Here is a 12,045-nt window from a genome sequence, read left to right on the forward strand (position 1 = left end):
AGAATGCCTCAAAATTTGCAGAACAAAAAGGGAGGCTTTAGACAAGGTTTATAATGTTTTAAAAATCTTTCTAATTCCTCTCCTGAATTAAGTCAGTAGGTCTGATCTTGCAGGATGTGGTGGTGATTAACATTTTTAAGTCAAGTATTTATTTTTTATTTTTTTTTATAAGCACCCGTTGAAATGAACTTGATTTTTATACTTGGTAGTGTTATCCATACAATCATAGTCATCAAAGTTGGAAAAAGTCCCAAAGATCCTCAAGTCCAACCATCAACCCAACACCACCATGGTCATTCAACCATATCCCAAACCATGATGCCTACACTGTTTTTGAACACCTTCAGGGATGGCGACTCCTCCAGCTACATGGGTATCCTGTTCTAATGCCTGAGTATTATTTTATTGTTCTCTGCAATTCCAAGGCAATGTGATGTAGGTCTGAGTTAAATTCTAGATCACCAAGTTTAGTGACTTTGCCCACAAATAACACTGCTGGATTTTTAACCAAGTCTGAAATCTGGCTTTGCCTCCTTTCTGATGTCTTATTGATGCAAAAATACTCACTGCAATGCATTAGGAACTCGCTGGAGGGCTCAGCCCAGAGAGTGGTGGTGAATGGTGCCACATCCAGCTGGCAGCTAGTCACTAGTGGTGTATCCCAAGGATCAGTGCTGGGCCCCATGCTCTTTAACATCTTTATTGATGATCTGGATGAGGGCATTTAGTCCATCAGTAAATTTGCGGACAACACCAAGCTGGGGGCAGGAGTTGATCTGCTGGAGGGTAGAGAGGCTCTGCAGAGGGACCTCGACAGGCTGGGCAGATGGGTGGAGTCCAACGGCATGAGATTTAACACATCCAAGTGCCGGGTTCTGCACATTGGCCACAACAACCCAATGCAGAGCTACAGGCTGGGGTCAGAGTGGCTGGAGAGAGGCCAGGCAGAGAGGGACCTGGGGGTGCTGATTGACAGTAGGCTGAACATGAGCCTGCAGTGTGCCCAGGTGGCCAAGAGGGCCAATGGCATCCTGGCCTGCATCAGGAACAGTGTGGCCAGCAGGAGCAGGGAGGTCATTCTGCCCCTGTACACTGCACTGGTTAGGCCGCACCTCGAGTACTGTGTCCAGTTCTGGGCCCCTCAGTTTAGGAAGGATGTTTGTTGGGGTTTGGTTTGAGCAAGAGGGGACATGGGTCCCAGGAACATCTGTGCAAGCCAGGCCTTGAAGGACTTTCTGTTATTAAAATAGCAATGGAGTAGGAGTTGTGGAAAAGTTCTGATGCTTGGTATGCTGAAGTCAAGCTGCCCCTGAGAAGGAAGGCAAACAAGATAAGGAGTAGGCGAAGATCTGGGAAAAAGAGCAATTAGAAAATTCCACAGAGTAGTGAAAACAATGATGTAACCTTTTAGAAAGTAACCAATAGCATGTGTTAAATTAGAATAGAATTAACTATGTATAAGACTATAAGTAATGAGGTGTGGAACAATAAAGTGGGATGATTACTGTCACTCATATTGAGTGCTGTCGTCCCTGTCTCCGTTCTCGTCAGATAGCGCCTTGAACAGGGACCCGATTCTGCGGGTACTCTGAGCCGTGTCGACGGGGACGACAGTGGAGACCGCACCCGGGACTTACGGGCGAGCCGACCGCGGAGGAAGGCTCGGGCGGGCCAGTCTTGGCGGGCCGATATTAGCAGGCCTGCGAACAGCGTCGGCGGGCAGAGTCGGCGGGCCGACGGCAGCTTGGGCGGGCCAGTATCGGCGGGCCCGAGGAGAAGGATCGGCGGGCTAGACTTGGCGCGCCGGCGGTAAACTCGGGCGGGCCGGCATCAGCGGGCCTGCGGAAAGGAGCAGCGGACACCGGTGGGTAACAGATCGCGGCAGTGAAGTTCGCGGACGTCGGTGGATATGGAACAAGAGGCAGCGCTCTCCTTATTGCAATGCTTTTTAGAAAAGCGTAAGGCGCAGATATCGCCCAAAGTAATTGCTGGGCTTTTGGCCCATGGAGCCGCTTTAGGGTCTTTCCCGAGCGGAGATAGTTACTTTGATGGAACTTGTTGGAGAGAATATGGAAACAACCTGTGGGACTTGGTGATAGATGGTGATAAAACTGCTGCAAAGTTACAAAAACCGTGGAGAGAATGCATAAACTGTATTAAAAAATATAAACTGGAACAGCGAATGGCTGCTGCAGTGACAGCGAATTTGTCAGAGCGAGATGCAGCGCCAGTTGTATCTGAATTACAGCCGGACGACGTGTTTCAAAAGTATCGACCGATCGACCGGGGCCGCCCCCGATACATCTTGCGGCGGCCACATCGCGTTTTGCCAGCCACCACCACTGCCGTCTGCACCCAGCGGGGAAAAAAGCCAAAAAAAAAAGGGAAGAAGGCAGCTCGGCCCCGACAGTACCGACTGACGCACCACTGATACCGGCAGCACTGACAGCAGCAGCAGCCCAGCGGTGGCCACGGCAGCGGCCCCCACCCTTTTCCCCCGCAGAGGCTCGCACCAGCAACCCCCCGTCCCAGTGGCTTCAGCCGCAACTCTGCTCTGATTTAAAGCAACAGTGCTAATTTTCTCACTTCTGGTTGTAATGTCTTTCAGAGATTTGCTATTTAGAGTTTTGCTAAGTTTTTGTAATAAGAGTGATGAATGGTACGCATTTGGTACTTGTGGGTGGTTAATACATAGTGGTTGTGCTAAGGTGTGAAGATTTGTTATTAGAGTTTTGCTGGGTTTTCCTGGTGAGCATGGTGAATGGTACGCATTTGGTGCTTGTGGGTAATTGATGCATAGTGGTTGTACTGAGGTGTGAGTACTTAGTGATGAGTTCACCTTGTGAGATTTTCTTTTGGTTCGAAACTTCTTGGTTGTGTGCCTCAGTGAAAAAAAAACAAAACCACAGTGAAACAAACAGCAGACCGTAAATCCCCCAACCACAAAACCAAACAGAAACAAAAAAACCTCCAAACAACAAAATCAAACCCCACCCAAAAAACCCACAAAACAACAAACCACAAACAAAACCCACAAAAAAAAAAAAAAAAAGGCAAAAATACCACCCTCAAAAGAACACACAAGCACATTTGTATCTTCTTTTTACCTTCAACTTTCCCTTAAAGTACAAGCTTCACGGGTTAATTTAGAATGGTACTTCAGCCTGTCTGTTGCTTTGAGTAGAACCCACCTGTCAATCTGTGTCAGAAGGCATGGACCCATCAGTTTCACTTTCCTCCTACTGGAAATATTTGTCTTTTATACTGCTAATTTTAGCTTTCAGAAAAGACAGTGTTAAAAAGGATCTTCAAAAATATTTTCATGAGCATCAAACAAAAATCCTATATTCCAGGAAGCCTTTGGTATTCAAAATAATTACTTCAAGACCTATTCAGCACAGGAAGATCACATATTTGAAGAACAACCATAAATCTCTCAATCATTTTCAGCCTTTGATCTTGTGTTTACTATTTATACCACACCAAGTACGGGTCAAGCCAACAGATACAGTCTGGCAGGCACAAATAACCTGATCTTAACCTTCAGGTGTTCTGTATTTCTTGCATCCTGGATCTCTAAAGAACTTAAGGCTCTGTATATGTACTTAATTATACATTGAATGAAAGCTTGTAAAACATCTGCCACTTACTGTGTGTTTTCTGTATTATGCAGCATACCTTGGTATCCCTGATTTCTCATTCTCATTAAACAAGTGTTTCTTTGACCTCCTCTTTAACTCCCTCCTGTTTTGCTTCTCAGTTTCATCAACTCTTCACTTAACACCTTTTCTCTGCTTAGAGGCTGTAACTTCTTAATTGTACTTGCTGATTGCTAGAAGGTATTGTTTATGCCTGAAGTTATCTTTGGTTTTGTTGACTATGGTTTATTCTATTCTATGCAGATAGTGTAAACAGTGATTTAAAACCAGACTCTATAGAGAGAAAGTTAAGGAAACATTTCTTGACCTAAAAAAGTATCAATGCCTCTTCTGAACCGGGATCAGAAAAAGCTGTCTGTAGCCACAGGAATGGTTACCCTAAGAATGTCCAAATTCCCACAAGTATTAAAATTTGAGCTGAAGTGCTGATTTTCCCCACAGACTTTTGCTTCCTATACACTGAATTTGTCTCTCTAGGTGTCTCAGCCCTCTGACTTTGTGTCTCCTGCTGCACTTCAGAGTTAGGTTGCTACTTGCATGTGTACCTGTAGGTTCAGAATCTCAGATTCTGAATGGCAGATGCTTCCTGTAGATCATAAAGCACTCCAGTAGCAGGGGTTTTGTTTGATTGATTGGTTTATTTGGTTTGTGGTTCTTTGTTTTGATTTGGTTTGTGGTTTGGTGGTTTTTTCATACAGGGCATGGCAGAAGAATAATCTGTCTTTGACAGCTGTAGCAGTAAAATACCATACCAGAATTCTGCTGCAAGGACTCTCAAAGAGCTGAGAGAGCATGGTAACTGTAAATGTAGAAATTAGAAGTTAAAACAGCTGAGAAGTGTCTCTTTAAAAGATTGTTTGGTTTAACTTTTTAAAGTAAAGCTATTTATGCATATTTAAATCCTTCTCTAGGAATGTGTCACTGATATTAATTGTTTTGATTTATAAATGTTTTCTGGGGATATTAACAAAAAATCTGAATTTGAGAAGAAATACTAAAACCCATTTTCCTACATTCAGGGCAACATAGTAACAGCAAATCTTCTGGTGATGCTGCATCCAAAATGTCAGAGGTAGAGAAAGGTAAAGAAAGGGGAAAGGGGATGTCAGTTTCTCACCTTAGCCCAGATATGATCTTTTTTCAGCATGGCAATTTTGCTGGGTTTGATCAATTAGGCCTTACCTATAAGAGGCTGCATGAGTTTCCAGCACAATTGCTTGTGTCTGTCAGAAGGCTCATTTGTAGGTGGAAAATGTTGAACTTTTATTTGAGAAGCTTCTTCCTTAGTACTGCATGCCCAGCCTTTCTGGGGTAGCTAGTGAATTAACCTCTAGTTGCTCTGAGGTACAAGCATCCATTTTTTTTTGCATGTAAACTACAGTGCACGTCATGTAATTTCAGTTTTGTTTTATTTTGGAAGTACTAAGTGCTACTTAAATTTGTTCTGCTATTGCTTAAGCTTTGCATTTGTTTATATCTAGGTTTTTAGTGGTGGTGTGGTTTTCTGTTTGTTGATTTCTTTGGTTTGGAGTTTTTGTCATGTTTTTTTCAAGCATTTACAGGTGGTGCTCTGTATGAACTCTTAAAAGATTACATTCTGACTTAAGGACCAGTTGAATGAAAATAACTTCCCTCAACCAAATCCTGAAAAACACGGTACTGCCATGCTTCCCAAGGTTGTAGAAGGTCCTGCACACGATGGTAAGTGCCTTCTAGACTGCAACAAAATTGGATTTCAGTCAATGGTTCCCAGCACAGTGAAATACAGGAGTATAAAGTAGCACATTATGGCAGTATTCTCTAGTGCCTGGACTACAACTGAATTTACAAGCTTTCAGAACTAAAGCATGAAGCTTTGTAGACATTCTTTAGTTTTTATTCCAACACATTTGACTTTGCACATAAATTTGAATGTCTTATTGCAGAACAGAGGAACTGGGGGGGGTGAGGCAAGCTATACATGACTTATCTTGAGAGCACTGCTCTTGCAGTTACTGGTCACATAATTTTTTTTCTCTACTCCAATTCAGGATTTGTTCACTTTAAAAGCACTCCAGCTCTCAAGAGAATGTGCTGTAGGTGTGGCATAGTATATGCTGTCTGTTCCTTAGGAGAACATATACATAAAGAAGAATGTAACTATCATTCTGGTAGAGTAGTGGAACAAAAAGGTAGGTATCTCTGGCATGCAGTCATTGTGGAAGCTGGTAAAACTGTAACACATGTCAAAGCTGACCAAGATCAGAGTATGAAACTGTTTTACACAAGGTTCATCTGAGATACACCCTGCTGCTTTTTTGGTAATGTGGCTAGTTAGCCACATTTGGTAATGTGGCCCTTTTTGTCTGAATATGCCACAGCTTCAGGAAAGCTGATGTTAATAAAATTGTGTGGGAAGAAGGTAGAAAATTGTTCATTGTGTGGCCTTGCAGTGACTTCCAAGTGAACCCTGTCATCTTTTGAGAGATACTCAGAAGCTACATTAAATATTTCCCTTGGGGAGAATATTCTAGAACACCCTGTAACTCACTTTCCCATTGGTTGGTATTTCTTTTATTGGATGAAAAGTGGGTGATGTTCATTTTCCCATCTGGGCATAGGTGGGACTTGTAGGTGGGTTTTATTTCCATAGGACAGACTGAAGACAAAATGAAAAAGAAGTTTCACAGGGCCTCCTCAGTAAGGGTAGTGATGTGGTTTTGCAGTGGCTGATTGAAGCAAAAACTGCTCAATTTTCAACTGTTATTTTTGGCAGTGCCTGGTGGTGTGGAAAAACACTGTAGCTGTTGTGAAAGATCAGTTGGGTCTGCTGGATGTCAGATTGCAAAGGTAGGAATAATGTTCTCAGAAGGTTTATATAATGCAGTTATATATAATACCAGTTTTGCTTTTTGTGCCAAGAACATGAGCCAGCAGTGTGCCCAGGTGGCTAAGAAGGCAAATGGCATCCTGGCCTGTATCAGGAATAGTGTGGCCAGCAGGAGCAGGGAGGTCATTCTGCCCCTGTACTCAGCACTGGTTAGGCCACACCTTGAGTACTGTGTCCAGTTCTGGGCCCCTCAGTTTAAAAGAATATGTTGGGTTGCTTGAATGTGTCCAGAGAAGGGCAACAAAGCTGGTGAGGGGTCTGGAGCACAAGCCCTGTGAGGAGAGGCTGAGGGAGCTGGGATTGTTTAGCCTGGAGAAGAGGAGGCTCAGGGATGACCTCATTGCTCTCTGCAACTACCTGAAAGGTGGTTGTAGCCAGGAAGGAGTTGGTCTCTTCTCTCTAGCAACCAGCACCAGAACAAGGGGACACAGTCTGAGGCTGCACCAGGAGAAGTTTAGGCTTGAGGTGAGGAGAAAGTTCTTCACTGAGCGAGTCATTCGTCATTGGAATGTGCTGCTCAGGGAGGTGGTGGAGTCACCATCCCTGGAGGTGTTCAAGAGGGGATTGGACATGGCACTTGGTGCCATGGTCTAGTCATGATGTCTGTGGTGACAGGTTAGACTTGATGATCTTTGAGGTTTCTTCCAACCTTGGTGATACTGTGAGAGGTCGAGGGAGCTGGGTGTGTTTAGTCTGGAGAAGAGGAGGCTTAGAAGAGACTTCAATGCTGTCTGCAAGTACCTGAAGGATGGTTGTAGACAGACAGGGGTTGTCTCTTCTCCCAGGCAACCTGTGACAGAACAAGAGGAGACAGTCTCAAGCTGCACCAGGGGAGGCTTAGGTTGGATGTTAGGAAGAAATTTGTGGCAGTTTCAGGCTATGTCTAGAAAATTTTCCACAAAGCTATAACCAACCCTAATATACCAACTAAAGACAGCAAATTCAGGCACAGAAGACAAGCTGTTGTAGGATGCAAATCTCTTCAATAATTCACAGTTACAGGGACTGTAAATTCCAGAAACTCAGGTGGAATATGTACTGAAAAGTTACCATATTTCACATGACTAACACAACCAAGGCAATAGTCACCAACACCTCCAAACATCCACCTTGAGTTTCACTGGCACAGTCTTCCAGCACCCTTAGACAGTGTGCCTTGTCCAAAGTGCATTTAACCCAGCTCAGTTCTTCCACCATGTCGTTACAAGAGATTTTTAATGTTGGGGGAAAATTTTCAACCTACCACAAAATTCTTCACAGAAAGAGTGATTGGCCATTGGAATGTGCTGCCCAGGGAGGTGGTAGAGTCCCCGTCCCTGGAAGTCTTTAAAATGAGACTGGATGAGGCACTCAGTGCCATGGTTTAGTTGATTAGATGGTGTTGGGCAATAGGTTGGACTTGATGATCAAGAAGGTCTTTTGCAACCTGGTTAATTCTGTGATTCTTTTGACTTGAAGCTGGGTCACCACTTTCTGTGAACAGTTTGGTATAAGCCTTTTAGATTTACTTATTAGTGTTAAGTAAATTAGATGGCAAATATCAACAGGAGGTATTGCAGATATTCTCCTGAGTCTGTTATTGAAATAAACTGTCTGTCAGTTTGGGTAAGAGATATCTAGCAAACTTGCACTAAAATACTAATGGGAACTTTGCAGCTTCATGTCCATAATAGGGGAAGTGACAAGTTGGAAGGCTTTGTGAAGACGCAAAATCTCTGCCTCGTGATGGAACATTTGGTGTATATGCTTTGGACTGTGAGGTGGGGTGGGGTGGGGTGGGGTGGGGTGGGATGGGATGGGATGGGATGGGATGGGATGGGATAGGATAGAATAGAATAGAATAGAATAGACCAGGTTGGAAGAGACCTTCAAGATCATCGCGTCCAACCCATCAACCAATCCAACCCACCTAAACTAAACCATGGCACCAAGCACCCCATCAAGTCTCCTCCTGAAAACCTCCAATGATGGTGACTCCACCACCTCCCCAGGCAGCCCATTCCAATGGGCAATCACTCTTTCTGTATAGAACTTCTTCCTAACCTCCAGCCTAAACCTCCCCTGGCACAGCCTGAGACTGTGTCCTCTTGTTCTGGTGCTGGTTGCCTGGGAGAAGAGACCTATCTCTGTCTGTCTACAACTTCCCTTCAGGTAGTTGTAGAGAGCAATAAGGTCACCCCTGAGTCTCCTCCTCTCCAGGCTAAGCAGCCCCAGCTCCCTTGCCTTTCCTCATAGGGGTATGAACAACTTAAACATTTTATTCAATTGCTAGAAAATTATGAAGCAATTTCCTAGCTGTAGCAGTTTGACACGTCTCAGAGTTCTGCAGAACTCCCGACTAGTCTCTCTACATGACTAGACCTTTAGTGCTGGATGTGCAATGAGCAAAGCTGGTTTTAACTTCAGCAGGCACTCAGTTGTGCTCTCTGTGCAGCTTACCTAATTTTAAGGAAACATCATTGTTGTGTAAATGCTCATTAAATTTACTTTTTTCTTCAGTGTTACACAACCCATGGCTTGGAACTAACTAGAGTGGCAGTGGCTGATGCTATGCTACAGTTTGTCTATGATTTGTTATGTCTATGGTTTGTTAAGCCTACAATCAAAGGTACGAAAATCAGTCTGTAGTGCTTCAGGATTAGACTTAAGAAACTAGCAGTGACTAGATAGGGGGAAAAAATACCTCTCTTAAGTGTCTATTTCTAGTAACATAAAGACCTTCAATCAAGAATGAAGTCTCTGTTCTTACAGGCTCAGTTAAGGATTTTTAGTATTTTTTTTTCCTAGTTCAAATTTTCTTCATGTGAAAACTTGTTCTCCCATTCATTAAAAAAAGGTAAGTAAAGTAAAACTCCCAGAACCTGCTAACTTCCCTATGGGAATAGAAACCAATACAAGTTTCTGGTTTAAATATGGTCTCACAGAACAGCAGTATGATAAATGCATTGAGGCCATTGGACGGTACAGGTTAACAAGACTTGGCTCTGTTTAGTGCAGATCACTTGTATTTGGTCTTCCTATTGGATTTTGTCATTCAGACCTGAAAGATGTTTGTAATTCCTATGAGGTCTTTGAGGTCCTCCTACTGCTCTAAGAAGAAACACAGATTTTGTGCCTCACTATAAAAACACTAGAGGAGAACCAGCACAACGTGTTCCTACTTCAACAGCAGTATTTGTTCATTCAGAGCCCTCTCTTTGGTTCATGCTTAAAAGACAAACTCAGTCACTTGCAGTCATAGAGCTAAGTTAGCTAAGTATATCTAAGTCTAACTAAGTTAGCTTAGTTTACCTTATACTGTGTAGGTGAAAAGGAAGAGCATGAAAACATGCCTTATGTTCACCTCAGCATTGTGTGATTTCAGAGCTGTTTAATGTTAACTTCCAGCACTGGGGAAATGCCTACTGTGAAACTAGTTCTTCTACATATCTCTTAGTGTCTTGGTTAGTGAAATTCTCCTAAATCTATCTTTAGACTCTATGGGGTAACTGAGGATGATTTGAAGAACACCACAACATCTCTTCAGAACTTACAGGCAGTACTGCTAAACTTGTTCAATGTAGACACAATTTTAACTGGACACACATTAGAGAAGTCCTTTATTGCTCTCAAGGTAAACTGTTTGAAGATGATTTTAAGTAGTGACTACTTGTATTTACAGTGTTCTAAGGAATCTCAAAAAGGAAAAGAATGTTGCATTTTGGGGAGATCAAGATGTACGAAAAAATGTACTTGATTGTTAAATTACAGCAATATTAAAAGTAGTATTACATTCAGAGAAGGGAGAGATGTGTATGCACAAACACACTATTGTGAAGATTCTGACATCTGGACTTCCTGTTTTTCCTGTTTTGTGCTTCTAACTTTGAAACTGTACACCACTACTGAATAATTGCTTTTATTTCTGGGGTCACAGAAACACAGAATTGTGATTTCTGAAGTCATGGCAGCAAATGCATTGACAGTTCAAGCAGTATGAAGGTACTGCTCTTAGAATCTATATAATCAGTTATGCTGCATGTCAAGTAGTTAACTTAGGTATCAGAAAGGCAAATTTATGCTAGTAAATATTAAAGGCAGCAATATTCTATGAGAAACAACTGTTTGCTCAGGAAGGCTTTTGTCAATGTATATAAATAGCTGAAGGGAGGATTAGAACAAGACTAAGCCATGTTCTTTTCAGTGGGCACAGACTGAAAAACAGGAGGTTCCTTCTGAGTGTTGAACTGAATCACAGAATAGTAGATGTTGGAAGGGACCTCTGAAGATGATCTAGTCCAACCTCCCTGCTAACGCAGGATCACCTAGTGTAAATCACACATGAACGTGTCCAAGCAGGTTCAACAGACACTGTAACCTCTCTGGGCAGCCTGTTCCAATGCTCTGCCACCTTCAAAGTGGAAAAAATGTTAATGTGTGCTTACATGGAACATCCTCTGTTCTAGCTTGTGTCCATTTGCCCCTTGTCCTATCACTGGACACTGTTGAGAAGAGTCTGCCTCCATACTCCTGACACTCACCCTTCAGATATTTATAAGCATTTATGAGATCCCCTCTCTGTTTCCTCCATGCTAGCCAGACTCAGCTCTCTCATCCATTCCTTATAAGGTAGATGTCCCAGGAAACACTTTTCCACTGTGAGGGTGGCCTAGAACTGGCATATGTTGTCCAGAGATGCTGCAAAGTCCTCTACCCTGGAGATACTCAAAAGCTATCTGGACCTGTTTCTAGGTAACTTGCTCTGGGTGGCCTAGCATGAGCAAATTATTTGGTCAGGATGACTTCCAGATGTCCCTTCCAGCCTCAGATATACTGTGATTATTACTAATGAAAGAATTAGAATTTAGCCTTGATGGGCATCCCTACCAGTGACACCTAAAGCAAATGAGCGTTTACAGTGTGGTGATGGCTATCTAAACCCAGAATTAATCATGCTCACTTGTATATATGCAACTGGTGAACAAAAGTCAACACAGTGCACAGACATCTGTGCAGAAGCACAGGTTTTCCACAGTTCTTGTCCCCCAGTTTGCCTTTCTATAACAAATAGAGAAACACAAGACAGAGGTCATAGTATTTGGATCTCAAGGATTGGTTTGGACACATTACTGAGAAAATACATGTTTTAGATGCTAGAAGGGGTTTCTTTAATAAGGAAGGTGCAAGACCATAACTGGATCTGTAGCTTATTGTGGCTTCTGCTCTGTTCCAGCTAATTCACAACATTGTAGTGGACACATCAGTAGTGTTTCCTCATTGCCTGGGTTTGCCTAAGAAAAGGACACTTCGAAATCTGGTTGCTGAATACCTCAAGAGAATTCATCAAGAAGATGATGGTAAGAACACAGGTTCATATTAAGCAATTGGTATATTGCATCATGAAATAGGAGACAGAACTAACCCAGCAAATGGAAAAATTAGTAATATACTTGCTGTTATTAAAAGCTTTGTCTTGGATGTTTTTAATTCAATAGCTTCCTAAAAGCAGAAGATATACTTGAGGGGCAAGATGGTTGG

The sequence above is a fragment of the Dryobates pubescens genome, chromosome Z, assembly GCF_014839835.1.
Source record: "Dryobates pubescens isolate bDryPub1 chromosome Z, bDryPub1.pri, whole genome shotgun sequence".
Classification (NCBI taxonomy): domain Eukaryota; kingdom Metazoa; phylum Chordata; class Aves; order Piciformes; family Picidae; genus Dryobates; species Dryobates pubescens.